The sequence below is a fragment of the Neovison vison genome, chromosome 4 (assembly GCF_020171115.1).
Source record: "Neovison vison isolate M4711 chromosome 4, ASM_NN_V1, whole genome shotgun sequence".
NCBI lineage: Eukaryota > Metazoa > Chordata > Mammalia > Carnivora > Mustelidae > Neogale > Neogale vison.
Genome location: NC_058094.1, coordinates 228,208,257 through 228,231,561, shown reverse-complemented (window position 1 = coordinate 228,231,561; position 23,305 = coordinate 228,208,257). Strand labels below are relative to the sequence as shown.

At 49.8% G+C, this 23,305-nt stretch overlaps 1 protein-coding gene across 4 annotated transcripts in view; it reads right to left on the bottom strand.

Moving 5' to 3' along the window:
• Positions 1 to 23,305, bottom strand: part of DPP6 (dipeptidyl peptidase like 6) — a 791,001-nt gene that overhangs the window by 180,760 nt on the left and 586,936 nt on the right. The gene's annotated exons all lie outside the window — the stretch shown is intronic.

Genomic DNA, 23,305 nt, shown 5'->3' with positions numbered 1-23,305 from the left:
TTATTTTACTTTCTTCATTTGCACATTGTTTACCTGCAGTCAGAGGCTTGATACAGACTCCAGAGCTGGCTGCTTTGTGATTAAATCAGGGGCACAGATTTCCAGCTCAGTGACAGTAGCCAGGACCAAGGAGGAGGTCACCAGCGAGCTGGACCCAGCAGGACCCTAAGACCCACGTACTGTGGGCGTCCCTGTAAATTACGGCAAATTCCATTGTACATCCTCAGTGAATATAAAAAGCAAGATAGGCTTCCTTGGGCAAACTCTCGTCCTTCTGTCCAATGCAGCGTGAGTCTTTCAGCTTTGGAGAGCGCTCAGTAAACCAAGAGCTCATTCCAAGAGGGGCACAACTTTGAAAACTAAGGTAACCGAACAGTGTTTCCAAACGCCTATAGCCCACAACCTGGAGCCTCTTTTCAACTCTTAAGCTAGGGCAGAGTTCCCTAACCCATGACTAGAAATGGGGAAAACACGCAGTTCAAGAAATCTTGGCATCCTTCCCCTCCGGCTTTCTGGATAGAGACCTTCCCCGGGGCTGGAAACGTGAGGGGTTGTTTTCAGGGTTGAAGCAAGAACGTACCACACTCCCTTTCTCCCACCCGTGTGACTGAGAGTCCACACCCGGTCTGGGCACATTACAGTGACCGGCATTTAACACCACCTTCCTGAAGGTAATGGGTGGGGCCAAGGGAGAGAGGTCCAGTGTGAAGGATGAGGATAGAGGTGTGCATGGGGGCGCAGAGGATGGAGTGAATGTGAGAATGAAAAGGGGCAGGGCCCTGCTAAGCTCACGGACTCCCTGCTTCCTTGGGGCCCCGGATTAACTTAGAGACGATCGGATGCATCACAGTTACTGGAGAAAGAGAACCCAGATATGCAAGTAAGTAATCAGCAGCCCGGAGTCCCGAAGGTCCCGAGACTCCTGCAGCAGAAATACGGGGCCTGGGGTGGCCTGCTGGAGGGGGGAGGGACGGCATCTGATGGGAAACTTGTCCAAATACCACTTTCCTTATGAGTAAATAGCCAGGAACCAACGAAATGATGAACTTCCGGCCCTGCCCTCGCCTTCCGAGAAGGGGACACAAACCCAACTCAGCTGCGTGGGAAGGGACGCCTCGTACTGCCTTCCCAGGAGAAGAAGGAAGGGCTGGTCCTGAGCAGACGCCCGCTCAGACAGCGCCCGTCCGAGGACCCTGCGCTTTGACTAAACCGCCCCTGAGCTGGACCAGCTCCCTCCGATGCAAGCACAGAACCCGGGCAGACACAGAGCCTCTGCCCGCGGTCGGGGCCCACAGTGTGGCTCCACGGCCCATCTGAGCTCTCCTCCAACGCCACCTGTTCGCCCGGTCATCTCACTCCAGGCTCAGGAGGACCCGGGCAGGCCAACAGTGGCCTCTGTTGGCTAAAATGGGAGCATGACTTACGGCAAGGGCAGAGGAGTGAGGAAGGGGAGTGGAGGAATGGGCGGGGTGGGGGGTGTAAAAGGGAGGAGGGGGAGGGAGGGAGGGGTGGCACCTAATTCCAGAGGACTCAACTGATAGCAGGTATAGACTGGGTAGGAGAAGGTGTGGTGGCTCGGGGGAAGACAGCCGCCACGGCGTGACCCATGCAAGCAGCCCTAAGGAGAGGTCGTCCATGCCGTGAGCGACCAAGGTTCCTCCCCATCAGATTGCCAACAGGCCCCAAGGGGTGGAGGCGTCCTGCCTGTGGTCACACGAGGGAGCGCGGACCTGCGGAGTCTTCAACCCCAGTCAAGCCTTCAGATGACGGAGCCCCAGACGACACTCTGACAGACCACGAGCCAGAGACACAGGACGGCCGTGAGTCCCTGACCGCGGTAACTTGAAGGTAAGAAGTGTTGGTTGTCTTGAGCTCTTACGTTTTGGGTAGATTCTTACACAGCGATAGGTAAATGGTAGATCTAGTCTGAATCCAGAGGAAAAAAGGCGTCTATTACATCAGCTGTGGACAGACTTCTAGGTTCCTGGGCGCCTCCCCATAAATGCCCACCCACTTCTAGAACAAACAGAGAAGAATTCCTCATCAAAACGGTTTCAGTACTGAAGTAAGGTGCTGGCAAGGACCACACACAGCGGAAGTCTTTGAAATGACGGCAGAGAACAAAGATGGAAGTGGTGATGCCAGTGAAGCTGAGGCTGTGAGGGGCGAGCGTCCACGAAGGGAGGGATGCAGGCTCCTCGGTATCCAGGAGCTCACTCAGTCCAGGTATGATCATCCCGCTCTGAACACAGGAAAACTGAATCTTAAGGAATTGAAATCAAGCTCAAGCAAGATTTGATCGGAGGTCTGTATCTCTCCGATCACTACATTGGAAACTGTGTGAACAAAGGGTGTATCGCTTCACTAGAGTTACAAGTCTGAGTGGACTGCTGTCAACCAAAACATCCAGGACACCAACAGATATAACAAAGATACAGTACTTTGCTATTGAAGGAATATTTCTTTAATCCATCTGGAAATAGTGTTTTCAATTCGTCCTCTGGTTATGCCATTCCCAGAGACCTTGAAGTTGATCTTTGCACGACTCCTTAAACATACCACTGAATGACTCTGAAATTCAGCCCTGGGAGTGCCTTCTGACAGGAGCCAATGAGAAAAAGAAGACTGAATTAAAATAATCTTATAAGGGCAATGGTAAGAAGAAGGGAGAACTACCCATCATTCTGTGTGTGTACTATGGGGCAAAAAGAAAAAAAATAAAACATGTATGGACGGAAAATGTTGTGAACTATGTTGGGAACGGAATCACTAATCAGAAAGATTCCAACAGAAATGGGACAGACTCAAAAAGAGGTCAGGCCTGAGATGCTGGATATGCCAAGGACGTGTGTGAAAGAACCTTCTGGAAAGAACTGTTCATGCAAATGGGGTCCTCAGAAAGGCAAGTGCACTTAGGATTTATGTACGACTCTCTAAAAAGCAGCAACGGGAGGGAGTGACGTTGACAGTCTTCTCTTTGCTCCAAGATGGGACAATCAAACAGCATTCTCTTCCGCAACCCACCCTCTCAACCAGGAGCCAAAAGGACCACCGGCATGAAAGAGACCACTCCTTAAAGAGCAAGAAATTCCTTATCTTGATAGGAATTAAAAAAAAAAATACATCGCCTTGAAAGAATTTGTTTCTTAGGAAGATAAAGGCTCCCCACCCCCCTACCCTGGTCTCTGTTGTATTTATGTTTCTTTCTTTAAAATAGCCTCTGAATACTTCTGGTCAGGGAGGAAAGTCGGAAGTTAGTAAGTCTGCGTTCAGTTGCTCTGCTAAGAGTTCACTCCCAGGAGTTCATGGATTTGAGTTACTTTGGCTTCTTCTTCACTGTGAAATTTCCCTTGGAAAATGAATATATAGAAACTTGTTTCTATATATACCCCAAACACCATCCATAAGACGGGATAGCAATTTTAGCAAATGTTCTCGTGGATCGCGAAAAAAATTAGATACCATTAGATACCATGATATCTAATATATCACAAATACTATTGGCGTTTAGTAACTGGAATAAACGAGTCAAAGCTGTCGTGGGGTGAGTTCACGTCTGGTTCGCTTCTTCCATTTCCGAAGCATCCGCCCACCCACCCCACCTTCCCCCTCCAGCGTCCCCCCGGAGCCGCACTTCTATCTACGGTCTTCGCTGTCTCAGCCTCGTCACGAACACTCGTCCCACATTCCACACTCGTGCAGACTCACCTCGTATCTTCTTCCTGCTCGGGCTCAGCCCCTCCTGCACTTCCAAACCGGATTTCCACCTAGACGTCCCTACCTCAGGCCTCACAAGCACCAAGACTCAATATTCTCCGAAACTAACTCGTCAGCGCCCAGTAATCCTAGTCCTCCTTGACATTTCCTACCCGAGTTGGTGGTTTCCTCGCTCAGTGTACTGAGCTAGAGAGAAGTCTCCTGGACTCCGTTCTTCGCCCCCCTGGACGTCCTACCCCAGCATAATCTATCCTCCAGAGGCACTGGGTTAACCTCGTCAGCCTCCGCCCGTCCGCCCTCCAGTCTCCACCCCTACAGCCCCGCCGCAGACCTCCCCCGACCCCGCAGCCTTCCCCTCCTGCAGAAAGAAGCCACCCGATCCCTTTCCAAGATCAGCCTGGGAGGTGTCCACGCCGCTCCCCTCTGCTCCCTGGTGAACCTCATGACTCTTGCCTTACAGGTTTGGCACGAGACCCTGCCTTACACGTCTCATCGCCCCTGTCCCTCACTACCTCCCCCAAATTTGTAAAAGAGAACTCAAAGCTGCCACATCAGAACCAGAAAATCCCTGGTCACATCCTGCCCGAATGAGTCCTTTTTAACGATCACCGCATCTCATGAGAAAACCCTGCAAGGCCACACGTTAGTGCATTCCTAACATTCTCCACCTGCCGTCTCCAGGGGCCAGCCCAGGGCCAGACCCGACGGCACTGGACTCACTCGCGCTGCTGTACCTGTTGGCAGCGTGTGACGCGGGGATGGCAGCTGCTCTCCTTCCTTCGCCCCACCACAGGCCGCGGCCTCCGGGTCCTCCCGCCCTCCTCCTCCAGGCCTCCTGGTCCTTCCTTCTGCGGCTGCAGGACCCTGTAAGGGATGCAGGCACCACCCGCCACCCCTGCGTGTTCTTTTTTTTTTTTTTAAAGAGATAGCTTTTTTATTTTATTTTATTTATTTATTTGTCAGACAGAGAGGGAGAGAGAGCGAGCACAGGCAGACAGAGGCAGAGGGAGAAGCAGGCTCCCTGCCGAGCAAGGAGCCCGATGTGGGACTCGATCCCAGGACGCTGGGATCATGACCTGAGCCGAAGGCAGCTGCTTAACCAACTGAGCCACCCAGGCGTCCCCCCCTGCGTGTTCTTCAGCGTGCTGGTCTACACCTCTGGCCTGGCAGATCCCATTCACTTCTGCTTTCTTAGGCAGCTTCTCACTGAATTTGCGTTTTCATGCTTGACCTATCTTCTGAATTCTAGGCTCCTATCTTTAGCTTGTCCAGGGCCTCTCAGCGTGGATATTTTCTTTACCCAAAACTTTTATCCTAAATTCCACAATTTGAAAACCAAACAATCTCCTGCTAACGGGTCTCTCTTATACGTACCCACGTACTTGGTCTCTCAGTAGAAGAACACTGAAATGACCTTCAACCATTCCTAGTCCTTACTTTTTAAAACTGTCCATGTTTCATTGGTTTCCATGTTTCACTGGACTGTGCAACTTTGGAATGTCTCTTCAATTCACACCACGTTCCTACCCTCAGTAACACTGGCCTGGTTTCGGGCGTCTGAGGAACCGCGGAGACCTTGCAGGTGGCCTGCCGGACTGCCTTCCTCTCCTGCCTTCCCGCAGCCACGGGGGTTCTCGTCCTGACAGCGCGCCCGGCGGAAGCAGTGGTGGGGGTGGGGGTGGTTTGGGGGCGGGACACAGCGGCCGTGTGCAGCTACGACCACAAGGACTCAGAGTGGGACACGGGATCCACTCAGCCTGTGACTCACTCACGGGGCAAAGTCCACAGCTTCTCAGAGCCTCAGTTCCCTCCTCCGTAAAGGGAGGGAAGAGCTGTATTTGCTTTGGAAACAGAAACCATGAAAAAAGGAGAATAAGGAACTCTCTTGTTTTAATCTTGAAGAGAACCATACCAGGTAGCCACTAGCTTTGTACCGAGTCCACGAACCTCTTTCTCCTCCACGATGCGACTCCCACTGTGAGTAGCAGAGTTGGAGCCGACCGGTCCGAGGGCGGGCAGAGGCCACAGAACGGTCAAGATTGCTGCCCTGTGGACTGGGCTCCTGGTCAGCACAAGCACTGTACTCACTGGAGTGTCCCAATAATGGGATGCATGGTCCCCTGAGGTAGTGAGCTCCCCAGCACTGGTGGAATTCAAGCAGAGGCTAGTCAGCCATTGCTGGGGAGCTCAAGGACAGGCGTGAGGACTACCAAGCAGATCACTCCAGGGGGCCCCTACTATCACCTCCTTATTTGATCCTATATTCTATTCATAGAGGGAGCTGAACATACCAGAGGGTGTAGATGAGCTCAGAGCAAGGCCCTCCCCAGCAGGGATCCAGACCACCATGGCTGGGACACAAGGCTGAAGAAAAAGGATCTGGTGAGAAGTGGCTGAGGGCTAAAGATACGGGGAACCAGGAAAGACGAACACAGGGAAGAGACTGGGCATGGAAAAGAAAGGGAGATTTGGAAATTGGATGGTAAAAAAGAGAAAAAGAAGAAAAACAATCTGCGTGTGAGGTCAGTGATGTTGAGTCAAAAACTAAGAACCTGAAGGAGAAAAAGAGCAGCTCTAAAAGGAAGTTGGAAAATGGGAGATTTCTTATTTTAGATTTGGAGAAAATGAAACGCTTACCCAGAGGGTCTATCTCCTCACCATTTTGGGGTTCTGTTACCAACAGAGAAGGAAATTTCATTAGGTCCCATCTAGCGCGGCGACGACCACAACGACGACCGACAACGACCACAGTAGCCTGTCCTCTGGGAGAGAGCACGCTATCTGCCCACGAACTTCAAGCTGGGGCCCGTGGACCACGACAGCTGCCTCATGAAGGCAGCATCCTATAAACGTTCTTTTGTTCTCTTGGAACATTTAAAAACAGCTTTCCGGAGGTATCGCTGACGTGGAAAGAACGGCGCTATCAGCTGTGTGCAATTTGATGAGTTTGAGCATATGTGAACACCGGAGATATCAGGCTCACGGTCAAGGGAACAGACATACCCAATGCGTCCCACAGTCTCCTCGTGTCCTGGTCACTTTAAAGAAGGCTGTGGAGATCAAGCAAGGAACTCGGAACCCAACTGCCCCTCCCCACCCCTGCTTTGAGTTGATATGGGGAGAAGAGGGGTGAGGAAGCACATGCCCCATTTTTTCAAAAATACTTCAAGAGTTTCTGCATTTACATTGTGTGTTCCTAAATCTTGGTCTTTTTTTTTTTTTTTTAAAGATTTCATTCACTTATTTGACAGAGAGAGATTACAAGTAGGCAGAGAGAGCGAGGAGGAAGCAGACTCCCCGCTGAGCAGAGAGCCCGATGCGGGACTCGATCCCAGGACCCTGAGATCATGACCCGAGCCAAAGGCAGCGGCTTAACCCACTGAGCCACCCAGGCACCCCTAAATCTTGGTCTTGATACATTCTTCCAAGCAAACCTGCCATCTTGGCTCCTATACTGAACCCCATGCATTACCCTGATCCGTTACCCTAGTCTGCCCACTAGGCGGCAGCTGCGGGGCTTCCAAGAAGCCCTCCAAGATTCGCTCTGCGGAGCAGCCAGTTTTCAGGGCAAAGACTCCCCTGAGAAATCCATCCGGGTCCTTCATTGAATTAAAAAAAGAAATAAATGAGCATATTTTTCATAGTGTGGCTGAGATAAGAGCCAACCAGTCTGTATGGTCGTTCGGGAAAGAAGTTAGAGTATCTGGTCTCGAAATTCTTCCCCTTGAATTGGGAGGATTGAGTCCAGTTGAAGGTGTCCCTTTTTTTCCCTAAGGAGTAAGACCAATAAGCCAAAATATTTTAGAAAGATGAGAATATGACCAGGTTGGCTGGAGTCGGGGAGGAAAGCTGCTCCGTGTGAGTCGTCTGGAGTGAAGGCCGGCGGGCTGCCTGGAGGAGAGGCTCGGGGGAGATGGAAGGCTATCGTTACGGTTTTAAAGAGCTTCGTGAGGAAGCGTGAGCAGGTCTGTTTCCATTTGCTCCAAGGGCAAACATAACGTTGACAAGTACATATTATAAGGACCAACAATGCTAACTTTTGGTAATCAAAGGTATCCAATGCCGAAAAGGCTTACCAGCTGCGTTAGCAAAAGTAGGAAAGCCAAGTTCGCCAGAGCATCAGGGAGAATGCGGGGCCGAGTGAGACGGGCCTGGGTGACTGGTGAGATTCCTTCCCTCCCAGAGAGTTCCTCAAGCTCCCAGCCAGCTCTGCTGCTCCCCTGCCCTCCCCTCTCTCTGCTCTGGCTGGGGCTAAATTCCACGGCACCTGGGAGCAGCTCGCAGCTGCCCGAGCCTGGCTGAGCCCGGGGAGTTCAAGCCTGACATGGTCCTCACTGCGGGGGGAGTCACACCTGTCCCTCCCGCACACAGCGTCCACACTCCTTCCTTCCCAGGATGCTGCAGACATCTCGTCTCGGGCCAGGGTCAGCCTCTGCTGGATTTTTTTCTGTTTTTGCCTGTTTTGTGGCTCTCTCTTTTGATTCCAGTATATTTAACACACAGTGTTGTATGCATTTCAAGAGTCCGATACAGTGACTCAGCGGTTCCATATGTAACTCGGCGCGCGTCACGGCAAGTGGGCTCTTCTCCCCCTATTTCCTCCGTCTCGCCACACCCCCCATAAGCCTCTGCTTGACTTCCCCCCTCCCGTTTCATCTGTACTTTATCGGGCCTTGCCCCAGAGACCCGGCATCTTGCCTCAGAATCGAGCTTCCTCCCCGTCTCTGTTCCCGCTCGTGTGAACATCGGCGAGTGAATTACGAGCCTTGATGTTGGAGTGGGTGACGGTGGAGAATTTCCTGCACAAACCAGTCTTTCCAGAAGGCTTCTTGCCTCAAGCAGAAGGTCCCAATCAGCCCATGTTCCGATGGGGACACCTGGCACACCTCACCAGCTCACTGTATACCATTTCCCTGAAGTCAAACCCCTTGTTCTAATGATTTTTTTAAAATGTTTTCTAGAGGACTACCAATGACTAGGTACCATCAAAGTGTTTAGTGAAAAGTAAAGACACCAAGCTTATACAGCAGAGGACAAATAGTGGGAAATAGGAACCAGATGTTCCTGGCTTTTCCCCCCGGCGACCAGCCTTCCCTTCCCCACAACACGGAGCTTACACTTCTGTGTAACCATCCGGGTAAGACTGAAAACACAGGAGACATAGTTGTCCGTTTCAAAATCTAAAAGTAATGAAAAAGTCTTAGGATTCAGTATTTGTATCTCTCCTTTTTTCCTCCTCCACAAAACTTTTTTAAATTTAAGAGAGAAGAGACGGTGCTGTGCCCTCGAAGGCGTTGTCTCCAGGGTCTGCTTCTGCTGTGCGCACGCGCCCCCTCCCAGTTGCCTCTAAGTCATTCTGTCGTGACTGGTCCCCATCACCTAACTTATGAACGGACGATGTTTCTGCCACCCCGTGCTCCCGGTACAGGACGCTCTGCAGCCGAGAGTGACGGCAAGAACGCGAGTGTAAAAGAATCTGGTTAAAAGGGCGCTCCATCTACACACGCATCTCCTACGTCAGACGCAGACAAACAGCCGAAACCCCAGCCGTGAGTCTAATTACGTTTCCAAAGACCCATCTCGAGAGCAACGCCGACATGCGGAAAGAGCTGTACGATTCTTCTTTCTAAAAATCGTTTCCTTCCGTCTCTCGTAGACATTTCCACTCAAGGAGCATCTGAGTCTCGTCTTCCGGAAACAAATGAAGCCTGTCCTGGTCCGTCCGCGAGAGTCCGAGGAAGCGATGCGTGAGAACCTCCTTCCCCGCTGGTTCTCAGGGCGCACACCGGCGTGCACGGGGTCCTTCCGACCTCTGACACCCGCATCTTCTCTGGGGTCACTCACCAAGAAACAGGGGCTTGACCCCCTCCCGGGCCTGGCAGCCCGTGTCCTCCTTCACCCCGTTTTCTGTTTTGTCTTCTGACAGGCCTTTCCGCTGACTCACTACTGATTTTGCTTGAAAACACAACATCTCCTTTACTTCTTTCTCTGCCTACTGTCTCCCCTTTCCCCTCAGACACACTGCCTGTGGGACCAGACTTGTGGCTCTCCAAGGTCAAAAATAAAGAAATCCAATTTATGTTGTGGAAGTCTTTAGAGATCGACAAGGTTCTTGGAGACCCTTTCATTGGACCCAACAACTGCTCCTGGGGATAAAGCGGCTTCTCTTCACCTTTCCGATGAAGAAAGGTTCCAAGAGACAAGCTGATTTGTCCCAGGTCACATGCTGCCAAAGAAGAGAACTGGGAAACTAGTGTCTTTTCACATTTAGCTTAAAGTTGTTTCCACTCAAAGAGGCTGTTCAGGAAGCGTCTCCCACCGCAGAGCATCGTGTCTTCACTAGCCAGAAGGTTCTCCTGAGGGATGGACCCTGAAGAGAACAGTAGCAGGACAGGAAGGACCGAGAAGTTTAACCCCAGGGCCGCCTTCGCCAACCTGCTGAGGGGACCAGCAGTCAGCCATCGAAATCAAGGCCTCAGAGAAGAGCCCAGAATCCTAAGTAGGTTCTGGGGATGGGGAGAAAATGGGAAGAAGGGAGAACCAAAATGAGGTGATGGGGGCAAACCAAGTATGCTTGCGTCCGGCAAACCCAGGCTGAGCCGTCCCTGCTGGGCGCTGGGCAGGCTCCTGCCCACAGCAACTCGTGGGCCTCTTCAGAGCCTCTCCTAGCCATGTCATGACCCTGACCCCTGGCCTCTCCCAACACTGAAGGTCAAGTGCACCGACTCCTTCCAACAACAGAAATGAGAAGCGTTCGTCATCGTAGATTCCTTTCCTTCTCCTGCTTCTCTTAGCCGCATTCTGCAGTGTTCTCATCTCCTTACCACATTTGCTACTATAATTCTGTTTGCACAGTCTTTTGTTTTTAAGATTTTATTTAACCAATTGAGAGACAGAGAGAGAGAGAGAAGGAGAGCACACGCAGGGAGAGGGAGAAGCAGACTCCCCGCCGAGCAGAGAGCCCGATGCAGGGCTCCATCCCAGGACCCTGATACCATGACCTGAACCAAAGGCAGAGGCTTAACCCACTGAGCCACCCGGGCGCCCCTATGTTTGCACAAGTCTTATCAGCACATACGGGGCAGGATTGCCCGCCGCCACCGGCAGCAGGAAGAAGCGAGGAAGCCTTCCCTTTGCAGGTGTCAGAGGGTCCGGGCCCTGCACGCACCTGATTTCAGACTTCTGGCTGCCAGAGCTGGGAGAACTCTCTGTGGTTTGAAGACGTCTGTTTTTTTCCTCTACATCGCCGCCATCCTCGGGCCTTCTACCCCAGGTGTGATTCCCCGTCCACACCGACAGGGCCCGGGGCCTTGTTAGAAACACAAATCTTCCTACTGAACCGCAGAACGTGGAGCAGACCCCAAATCTACGTTCCCACAAGTGCTCTGCGTGGCTGTGCTGCTTCTAATGCCAGAGAACCTCCCTTTCAAGGCCAAGAGCTTATACGCGCTCATCGCTCCTTGCACACAGTTCCCTCGATGCATGAAAACATAGTCACGGCCTCTGAGATGTTATGCGTGGTGGTCAGCAGCAACTAACGAAAAGCCACACTGTCTAGCCACACCGTTACGTACGAGGAGGTCACGCTAATGCCGCCCACCCACACGGGCTACTTAACGCACTTCGAACATCAGGTCCCAGATGGGATAAACCCACATTTTTTAGTCATTGATCTTTTACTAAAAAAACTGTGGTGTTTGTTTGTTTGTTTGTTTTGTTTTTTGTTTTTGTATTTGAGGAAATAAATACAGAATGGAGAAGGTGTGCTCTTCCGCGTGTTCTCGGTTCTCTCCGGAAGCACCCGCAGGTGGACGGCGGTGCCATCATGGGCGGCAGGATCACAACCGTATCCAGGGCTCTCATCAACCCCCACAGAGGCTTGCAATGCAATCTCCCCTCCTTCCATTTTCTCATTTAGGTAGGAGGGTCTGTCAGTAACCAAACCTTTCCTACGTCGTCTGCACCAGAGAGGGACCCGCTGGCATCCGTTCCAGTGGCAATCAGCCCTGAGCTGGGCGATGGTTTTCCTTCTGGACATCACTGGTAAGAATATGAAGCCAAGCATCCAGCTTCCTAAAAACTGTAGAAATAAAACCTGGTTTCTTCTGTAGGTCAGCCGCATGACAGACATGTCCTGTTGTTTCCTAATTATCGGCCTGCCAATTCCCATGGAAATCCCTCCGTTCCCCTCAGCCCCTTTCCCTCCCACCACTCCTGCCTGAAGCTCTTCCAGGGCCAGGGACGAGAGCTCCAGGAGGGGAGGGAAAGCCCGGAGCTCCCCAGGACCTGCACAGGTCGGCGTGGCCCTGTTTCCTCTGAGCCTGTGGCTCCGGATGACCTCGTTGCTCACCACAGCCCGTCTCCTGCTTCAACCACCCACCGCCTTCCTCTACGGTCCAATGGCCACACACCTGCTCACGTCCAGGACAAAATGTTCATCATGGTTTCTGCGGCACCGATGCCCGCCTTCCTCCTGCTTCTCTTGCCCTGATCGTGATATTCACGGATACTCTGAAGGCGGCTTGCTCAGCTTCTGACTTACCTTCTTCTCTTCACCTTTAAGCTACTGACCTGCTCCTGGGTCCTGCTATCTATTTCTCCACTAGCCATGGGTCCACACAAGTGTCCCTGGTATCTGTGGCTGGTGATTTCACTGTTCACTGTGGTGGCCCCATTTCTGCATTCACTGAGGTGGACTCGGTCTCTAAAAGGTCAAATATTGGTGACACATTCAGCCTGGACACGTGTGCCTGCTTCTGTCAGATTCTCCAGTGTCCCCACCACAGCACTGATGGGGAGAGTCCCACGGGGTGCTTGGGGTTTCTGCTTGGGGTTCCCTGATACATAACGTCACGGGACCAAGGAATCTGGGTTCCTACCCAGGGCTCCAGTCACCCTTCCCACCCATGAACAGAGCAGCGGGGTAACATGTCTGAGCAGTGTCCAGAGTGACCCCGCGACCCTGGGCACTGCTGGGAGCCGAATTCTGACAGCTCTTCTCTCCAGCCCTGCTCCTAAGTACTTTCTTCTGTCCATCTTTTTTGAAGTAAACTTTTTTTTTTTGGGGGGGGGTGTTATTTCTAAATGAAGTTTAAAACAGGTAATTGCCATAAGTAAATTTTATGCTTTGTATTTTACCTCAATAAAGTGCTGCACATAGTCTTAACAATAAAGTGGTAGGCAAAATTTGCTATTTATATAATCAGGGCTCAAAGAATTTCCCAAATTGCTTTATGTTGTTGTTTTTCCTGAATGACATGTGTGCACATGCGCATATATGTGTGCAAAACATACCTCCTTCTTCTGGATAGATCCGAGGTGACACACACATTTTTGTTATATAAAGTACCACATTAAGGCCAAAAAGTATAAACCTCCAGTTATAAGGTGAATAAATTCTGGGGGTTTAATGTACATAATAGTGATTATAGTTAGGATTAGGGCTAGGGTTAGTCTCCTTCTCTCTCTCCTTCTGTACTCTCTCTCTCTCTCGTTGTTGTTGTTCTCTCTCAAATAAATAAATAAAATCTAAAATAATTTTTTAAATTACTAAAAAGAAAAAGCTGGGAGAAAAGACCAAAAAAAAAAAAATCAAAGAAAGCGTCCCATCACCTACAGCAATTCAGTACTGTGGATGGATACAAAATCAATGTACAGAAATCAGTGGCTTTCTTACACACTAACAATGAAAATACAGGAAGGGAAACTAGAGAACTGACTCCATTTACTACAGCACCAAGAACCCTAGGATACCTGGGAATAAACCCAACCAAAGAGGTAAAGGATCTGTACATCCAAGGAGTGTTCTATCCTCCAGAATACTCATGAAAGAAATGGAAAAAGAAACAAAAAGATGGAAGAGCATTCCGATCTCATGGATTGGAAGAATAAACATTGTTAAAATGTCTTTATTGCCTAGAGCCATCTATACTTTCAATGCCATTCCGATCAAAATTCCACCAGTATTTTTCAAAGAGCTGGAGCAAACAATCCTAAAATTTGTATGGAACCAGAAGAGACGCCCCCAATTGGTAGGGAAATGTTGAAAAAGAATAACAAAACTGGGGGCATCATGTTGCCTGACTTCAAGCTTTACTACAAAGTTGTGATCACCAAGACAGCATGGCACTGGCATAAAAACAGACAGATAGACCAGTGGAAGAGAGCAGAGAGCCCAGATACGGACCTGCAACTCTATGGTCAAATGATCTTCAACAAAGCAGGAAAAAATATACAGTGGAAAAAAGACAGTCTCTTCAATGAATGGTACTGGGAAAATTGGACAGCTGTGTGTAGAAGAATGAAACTTGATCATTCTCTTACACTGTACACAATGATAAATTCAAAATGGATAAAAGACCTCAACGTGAGGCAGGAATCCATCAGAATCCTAAACGAGAACATAGAAGTACCCTCTTCAACATCGGCACAACAACTTCTTTCAAGACACGTCTCCAAACGAAAGGAAACAAAAGTGAAAATGAACTTTTGGGACTTCATCAAGATCAAAACCTTCTGCACAGCCAAGGAAACAGTCAACAAAACAAAGAGGCAACCCATAGAATGGGAGAAGATAGTCGCAAATGACAGTACAAAGGGCTGATCTCCAGGATCTATAAAGAACTCCTCAAACTCAACACACACAAAACAGATAACCACATGAAAAAATGGGCAGAAGATATGAACAGACACTTCTCCAGTGAAGACATACAAATGGCTATCAGACACATGAAAAAATGTTCATCATCACTAGCCCTCAGGGAGATTCAAATTAAAACCACATTGAGAGATCACCTTACACCAGTTAGAATGGCCAAAATTAGCAAGACAGGAAACAACGTGTGTTGGAGAGGATGTGGAGAAAGGGGAACCCTCTTCCACTGTTGGTGGGAATGCAAGTTGGTGCAGCCTCTTTGGAGAACAGTGTTGAGATTCCTTAAGAAATTAAAAATAGAACTTCCCTATGACCCTGCCATTGCACTCCTGGGTATTTACCCCAGATACAGATGTAGTGAAAAGAAGGGTCATCTGTACCCCAATGTTCATAGTGGCAATGACCACAGTTGTCAAACTGTGGAAAGAACCAAGATGCCCTTCAATGGATGAATGGACAAGGAAGATGTGGTCATATACACTATGGAGTATTATGCCTCCATCAGAAACAACTTTTGTAGCAACATGGATGGGACTGGAAGAGATTATGCTGAGTGAAATAAGTCAAGCAGAGAGAGTCAATTATCATATGGTTTCACTTACTTGTGGAGCATAAGGAATAACACGGAGGACATGGGGAGATGGAGCAGATAAGGGAGTTGGGGGAATCGGAGGGGGAGATGAACCATGAGAGACTGTGGACTCTGAAGAACTAACTGAGGGTTTTGGAGGGGGCATCAGGGGACCAACCTGACTGGTCCACAGGAGTGTGTTCTCCTGGGGCCACCTGGCTGAGGCTTTTTTGTAGCAGCTGAAATCCATCTGGTTACATCGGAAATCCAGGATTCTGGACACAAAGTGATTTTAGTTCCACATTTAATCCCGAGAGTCCCTTGCAGCCAATCCCTTTGTAAGACAGACAACTAGTTAGAAGGGATAAAAGTGACCAGAGAAGACTCTGGAATCCAAGGAGCACACACCAGCTGGGCGTGACCTCTTGGGGCACTGCCCTAGTGGGAACCGCTGTGAGCACGCACCACACTTCGGATCACGCTTCTTAAACCTCACTATTAACTCCCCCAGGCTCATATTCTCAATGTCTCGGCCATTCCTGAAGGTTCTGTTCTCATACGTGTTACTGGGGTTCCCACGCACATCTCACTGGGTTTTATGGGAGGTCACATTTGCACTTCCTCTCTATCGTCCACCTTGGAGATGGCGCGTGTCTCCTCAGGGATTCCGTTTCTCAAGAACCCCCCTTCCCAGTCTTCCTCTGTTGCTTGTATGTCAGAGGCCTTGAATATTGCAGTAGCAGAACCAGCTCTCCGAGCCTCCGGACCAGTGGCGTGGGCGTTCGTGGTAGGAAGAGAAGGGTTGTCTGGGGGAGTCTTTCTGCTCCGCTTCCAGCTTTGTGTTTCAACCCTTTGGCTACGTCTATCTCGAAGAATCCATGTGAGTATCAGCTAAGACCCGTATCATCAGCACCGGGAATGATGCCAGGAAATAGGGGCAATCTGGGACCACCAGGTGCCTCTCTGCATTCCCAGAAGGACTAAATCTGGCACATGTGACTATCATCCTAAGCGGTCTCTGTGAGGTCTTCTTGACCCGGAATTAGCACATATGATGCCAAAGAAAGTGGAGAGATGTTTAAGTGGGAAAACAGGCATCGGTTTCGTCTGGAACAATGTGTTCCAGATGCACCAGGAACTACGGTCTCCCCTGTTACCATGCTCTGTGAGCGCTCCCCCCCGGCTGGCAGAATAATAAATTATTTTCTCGGTCTAATTAGGGGAGCCCAGGCCCTTGTTGCAGAAGAAATTCAACAAGGAACTGGTAAATGAATCTACGACCAAACAAAACAAGCCACGTGTGGAGGGAGTCTGAGAAGGGATCCAAGAGCCGGGAATTGGTGAGGACACACACCCTCTCTGCACAAGGCAGGTCCTTGCCTCACGGCTCGCGCCTCCTTCCCAAGCCTCAGGGGGATGCCACAGGCCAGAGCTTGTTGGCAGGTGCTCCGTGACTGCTCGAGGTGAGTGCGGAGGGCCCGGGTGTGAGAGGAAATGGTGAGCACAGGGCAGGAAGAGGAAATACGAGCGTCAGGGCTGGGGAGGCCATTTTTCACCAAGTCAGAAGAAGTAAGTCAGGGTCTAGAACGCACACACTGAAACGGCCCTGTGGCCAACTGGTTATGGGTACGGTGATGACTCGTAACAGCCTCTGAGGCTTTTAATACATGCGGGTTACAGATGGGCTTTCATTCACTTGTCAGTTCTCCAAACAGATTTTATTTTCTTCCATGAGTGCCCTGATATTTCCCAGTCTCAAAAGATTTCAAAGTTTCGGACGTTCCAAGGAAAAGTGTAGGTGATCTTAACAAGATATTTATTTGATTTAGTGAGAGTCGTCTGAAGGGTTGAGAGCATGCTGCAGGCTGATGGAGGGAAGCAGGGGAGGGGGGGATGGGCCCGATGGGGGGATGGGCACGAAGGAGGCACTGGGTGTCGTGTGTGAGTGACAAATCACTGGATTCTACCCAGATACCAATACTGCACTGAATGTTTGCTAACTAAAACTTAAATAAAAAATAAAGCATCCTCTGTTATTATGGATGGGAAGGAATTCACCAAAATCACCCAGGACGTCACGGTCTGGTGCATGGCTCAGTTCTGTCTGGGAAGACGGTCTGTGCCTGTTTTCCGGATATGATTATCGGCCACCGCTCCTTCTCTGTGCCTGCCTGGGTGGCAGATTATATCGTAACAATGGCGTTATATTTGGTAATTCCAGATCAAGAAGACGTTACAAAGACTGATTGCGATGAAAATCACGTATGCAGATTTAGCCATCCTAGAAATGTAGGGAGTCCCCTGGTGGTCCCTGACTGCCCCTGTTTACCCGCAGGCTCTGCCTCAGCAGGGACTGTTGCAAACGTAGGTGTGAGTTCAGTATGAGCAAGGGGACAGGGGTGCGCTCTCTGATTGAGGACGGACAATAGTTACTGCTTTCAGCACCCAGAGAAGATTCTACAGGCAGTGCCAAGAGAAGAAGTCGTTCAGGGCGAAGGCATCCTTGAGATCATTCCTGTGGCGCAGGGGGGAAAGTGCAGTCTGTTTGCGTCATTAAGACTGTGGCTGCGCCTCCCATCCCAACTGGCAATTCTGGGTGTTCTGAAATCTTGTGTTCTACACAAAAGGGTCCTAAATATATCTTCTGCTTTTAACAATTCCAAAAAAACACTGGAGGAATCACGGTCTGTTTTGCCTTCATACACATTTTAAACTGGAGCTGAGAAGAGGGAGGTGGCACTTTGATGCACGAGGCTCCGACACCGGGTGATTACGACGCGGCTGACATCGCAAAGTGATCAGTCACCACTGACTACGCATTTGCCATATGCTTCGGGTCCTCTAATGAGCGTTTAAGGAAGAATCCTTCCCTATTTGGACGGTGTTGCTGAATTTTGTATAGCATTTCCCGGAGCTAAAAATACTGAAGCTGATTAGCCTGTACAACTCTTGAGGACTCACCAGATGGCAACGCAGGGCTTTCAGAGAGCCGAGCTCTGTAATAGAGCTTTCGAAGGGGTGGTCCACAGACCACGCACTTGCCTTGGAATCACCCAGCGTGCTTGTTAAAAATGTAGATTGCTGGGTCCTCCCCGGATTCCCCGTATCGGAATCCTCGGGGCTTTGAATCTGCGCTTTGACAAAGCTGCACAGATACATGAACCTGCTTCTGGGACGGGGCGGGGTGGGGCTGGGCGGGGCTGGGGGGTTGGGGAGAGCACAGGACCTGAGGGCCTCTGTCCAAGGTACCAGGTTTGCAAACCCGGCTCCACTTAGAATTACGCGGGACCTTCTAATAAGTACGGATGCTCAGGTCCCACCACCAGAGAATCTAATTTTTGAGACTGCTGCCGAGTGAGTGATTCTAACTTGCAGCGGGGACATGCTGCCCACTCTGAGTACAACGTTGGATGCTGCCGCATCTCCACACATCTACACACACACACACACACACACACACCAAAAGGCTGAACCTCGCTTGCTGTTGGCTCTTTGCTGTCAAGGGCATCACAGAAGGCTGCTGGGGCCGTTCAGGAGTTTTCATCCACCACGCTAAGCTGCTCTGCTGGTCCCTCATCAACCACACATCCCAGTCTTCATCCTTTTCACTAGCAGAACTGTTTTCGTGTGTAATCAAGGGACTGAAGGAGCACCTCGAACCTGAATGTCACTGAAGTGACTACCTAGGAAAAAGCAGTGGGAGGGGACGGAGGTAGACTCAGGATGGCTTGAAGACACGCGAGGTGCGAACGACCAGGTGCTGGGTGACACACTCTGGGGATGGGAGCCTGGAGGGCACCTGCCCCGGGTGTGAGGAAACTGGGTCAGGATGAATGCGGCTGAGAGGAGTCAGCTGCCAGTTGCCTCAGGCTTGGTGGGGCGACCAGGGCAGCGTGCAAACATGCTCCGTGTCTCAGTTTCCTCATCCGTGAAATGGGGAGCATTAGAGAACTCAGCTGAGGGGACTGGAGTGCAGTCAGAATGTGATTGTGCGTACAAAGCATTCGCTAGGGAGCAGGCGAGTGCTCAGGCCTCAGGCCCCAAGGAGCGGCCATGGGAACTCCCGTCAAGGGGTCTGAGGGTCCTGCTCTGATGGACTGCGGGGCCACTCTGAGTTCAGTTTCCACATCAGCAAAATGTAGGTAGGGGTCATACGAGAGTATTCTGAGAGCCCAACTAGATGGTGCCCAAGGCTCTTCTCTGTGCTACCATTTCGAAATTCTAGAAGAATCAGTGGAACAGTAAGGCAAAGGGAAGGATGAGATGGGCAGAGTACACCGAAGTCACAGATCACTCCCTGCAGGGGGGCTGGGCTCCCCGAGACCCGCCGGAGGATCTCCACTGAGCCTCAGCAAAGCCTTTTCTCATCCCAAAGAATCCCGCCCAGTGCCCCAAGGCAAAGGGCACAAGGCCCTGTAAGACACCACTGGGGGCCTTTTTGCTTGTGAGGAAAATAAATGTGCCCCTTCCCATGGGATATAGTTCCAGAAGCTTCTGGAACTTTTGGAAGCTTCTAGTAGCCGTCTGGAAGCTTCCAGCAGCCACCCTCTAGCTGTACAAGGGAAAAAGCATGAGAAAGCAGGCAACTCCCAGGCCCAGAAAAGGGAGAGAGAAACCGAGTCCCGGCCTGCAGCTCTGCTCACTCACGCTGAACCGCCCCTCCTCACATGAGCCCCCAGGGGCCGCATTTTCCCTCCCATTTGTCAGTCACCGGAGGAGCTTCTGTCTTCCTCATTTGCAAGCACCCGTACCCTCTTTCTGCCACAAACCGTCTTCCACTAGCGCAGACCCTGGGCTGTTTCTTCACTCTCCTGACCAGAACGATTCACGCGTTCTGTGGGCCTTCATTACTTGACACACTAATGATTCTCAAGTAACCAGCACCGGCCTTCCCGACTCACTCACTGCTGACACATACATCCGCCCACCCGTCCAGTCAACGTCCAGTCAACGTCCATGAGCAGTCCCCAGCAGGCGGGTGTTGTGGTGGGGCGTGGGGCCCGCGGACTGTCTGACACCGGCAAATAAAACAGAGCCCCAGGGCTGATGTCATGCCCGGCAGCAGGTCCTGACTTAGAGGGCCTGACATTCCTGACCGTCCGATACAACGTTATTTCCACAAGCAGACTGCGCGAGCCTAAAGGTTCGTTTCCATCCATAAGTTGGAGATGGTACTGTGATTAGAAAACGACACCACAGTTCCAGGCTCCCTGACCCCACAAGTCAACAATCACCAGGAATGCATTTTGGATTTCCAGAGAAAATGCCTCCACTTCTGATATGGGCCACGGGATGGAGTAAGATCCATGCAGAGGTGGTGAAGAGCTTGCCTCCTGCCCCCTCTGCCCTCCCAGCTGGACTGTCCTCTCCAAAACCACAGTGCTGGGTCCTCTGTGCAAGTCCCCAGGTGAGGGACGGGTGTGCTTCATGCCACGGGCTGAGTCAGTGGCCTCCTTAAAAATCAGACTGAACACAATCTATCAGAGGAACGACAACAGGTTATGTACGAGTACACGGGATACTTTCCTAAGAGTCCCAAGGACTCCAACTTGCAGCTGTGTTTTCTTTTTGCTAAAAATTAAAAATTTTTAACTTGAAATACTATTTTTAGGAATATAAAATTAAGGAATTTATGGGTTTGCTTCTTTTGAATATGATGGAATTTGTAGTCTAGAGTCCATTCCGGAATGTTCTCTGCTGTGTGCTTATCTTGAGGGGAACAGGGCCACACCTCAAGTAGGTAGAGACTGAGTTTCATCTGTTTAAGCTTAATTTCTTCTTTTGTTCATATTTACTATGTTTACTTAGTTGGGCCTGGTTCTAGATAAAAGAACCAACTTATATTTGAAGGAGGGATTCTGGGTGTCCCCTGGGGGATTTACTCTTGTGTAAGAGTCACAGACAAGCAGATTCTCTCCACCATCTCCTTCCCTCCCCAACATCCACCTCCGCGTGTTGGCATTCAGACTCTCTCTAGGGCTGTTTTGTCCCCCCTTCTTTCAATTCAAAAATAAAGGGGAGTTTGGAACTTTCTTAAACTCACCATTTCATGGACCATACCTAGGGATAAATTTGACCAAGGACATGAAAGACCCATATTCGGAAAACTATAAAACACTGAGGAAAGAAACAAGATGATACAAACAAATGGAAAGATAATCCATACTCAAGGATTAGAAAAACAAATACTCTCAAAATATCTACACAGCAAAAACAATTGGCAAACACAATGCAATCCCTATCAAAATGCCAACAGCATTTATCATAGAACTAGAGCAAACAAACCTCAAATTTGTGTAGAACCCCAAAGGATCTTGAATGGCCAAAGCAATCTTGAAAAGAAGAGCAAAGCCGGAGATACCATAATCCAAGATTTCAAGATATACTACAAAGCAACACAGAATGGTACTGGCAGAAAAAGAGACATATGGACCAATGGAAAAGAACAGAGAGCCCAGAAGTCAACTTGTGTGTTTATGGTCAATTAATCCATGACAAAGGAGGCAAGAACATGCAATGAGAAAAAGTCTCTTCAACAAATGGTGTTGAGAAAACTGGGCAGCAACATGCAAAAGAATGAAACTGGACTGCTTTCATACATCATACACAAAAATAAGCTCAAAATGGATGAAAGAACCTGAATTTGAGAACTGAGACCATAAAACTCTTAAAAGAAAACATAGGCCATCATTTCTTGGACATTGGCGATCGCAACGTATTTATGGGTCTGTCTCCCGAGGCAAGAGAAACAAAAGCAAAAACAAACTACTGGGGCTAAACCGGAATAAAAAGCTTCTGCACAGCGAAGGAAACAGTCACCAAAACAAAAAGGCCACCTACGGGATGGGAGAAGATATTTGCAAATGACATACCTTATGAAGGGTTAGTATCCAAAATATAGAAAGAACTTATACAACTCAACACATACCCACAAAAAAACCCAAAACCCAATCGAATTTAAAAATGGGAAGAGGACCTGAGCAGACATTTTCCCAAAGACGACACCCAGCTGGCCGGCAGATGCATGAAAAGATGCTCCACATCACTCACCACCAGGGACACGCAGATCAGAAGCACCGCGAGACACCAGCTCACACCTGTCCGCGTGGCCAATATCAGAAAGACAAGAAATAACAGGTGTTGGCGAGGATGTGGAGAAAAAGGAACCTGTGTCCGGCTGGTGGGAATGCAAACAGGTGCAGATGCTCTGGAAATACTTCCTCAAAAAATTAAAAATAGGAAGGTTGCTCAAAAAATTAAGAATAGAAATACCATATGATCCAGTAATTCCACTATTGGCTATTTATCCAAAGAAAACAAAACCCCTACTTTAAAAGATACATGCACCCCAGTGTTGACTGTAGCTTTATTTACAGTAGCCAAGATACGGAAGCAACGCTCGTGTCCGTCCGTAGATGAAAGGATAAAGATGGTGTGTGTGTGTGTGTGTGTGTGTGTGTGTGAGTGAACAAGGGAATACAACTCAGCCATGAAAAAGGTATCTTGGCCATTTCCAGCAACAAGGACGGACCCAGAGAGTATTACTGAGTAAGTCAGACAGAGGAAGGCAAATATCACAAGATCTCACTCACAGGTGGAGTCTCCAAAACAAAACAAATGAACAAACAAAACCCAGAGCCTTAAACACGGAGAGCAAACTGGTGGTTGTGAGCGGGAAGAGAGGTGGGGGATGAGCCAAACAGAGAGAGAGGACTAAGCAGCACAGACTCCGGGTGGCAAGGGGGTTAAGTCACGGAGATGCAAAGGGCAGCGGAGGGAACGCCGCCAGGATCCCGCAATCCCCCGGTGAGGCCAGACGGGGAGCACCGCGTCGTCTGCAGAGTTGTCAAATCCCTGTGTCCTGCCCGGGAGCGAATCTGACCCTATGTCAACTGTACTTCAGTAATAAATAAGTAAATAAGTAAATAAATAAATAGAATTTTAAACATTTAAGAATTTTTTTAAAAAAATGAAGGGGGGTTTCGGAACTTTCTGAAGCTCACAGTTTCAAGGACAACCGTGAGCTGCTTGGAGCAGACGGTGTTCAACTGTGTAAAGACACGGGAGCATTCCATTCAGTTATTAGAAATCCAGATTCCTAAGTCTTACCCCAGACCTGCTGAATCCTTCTCTAAAGGGCGGGACTGAGAACTGGCTTCGTAGACACCAACCACCTGGGAAGTAGTTCATGCTCACAAACATGTAAAGCCCCTGATGGACAGGGCGCCTGGGTGGCTCAGTCGGTAAGCCTCTGCCTTTGGCTCAGGTCATGATCCCAGGGTCCTGGGATCGGCCCCATGTCGGGGGTGTGTGTGGGGGGGTCCCTGCTCAGCGGGGAGCCTGCTTCTCCCTCTGCTGCTCCC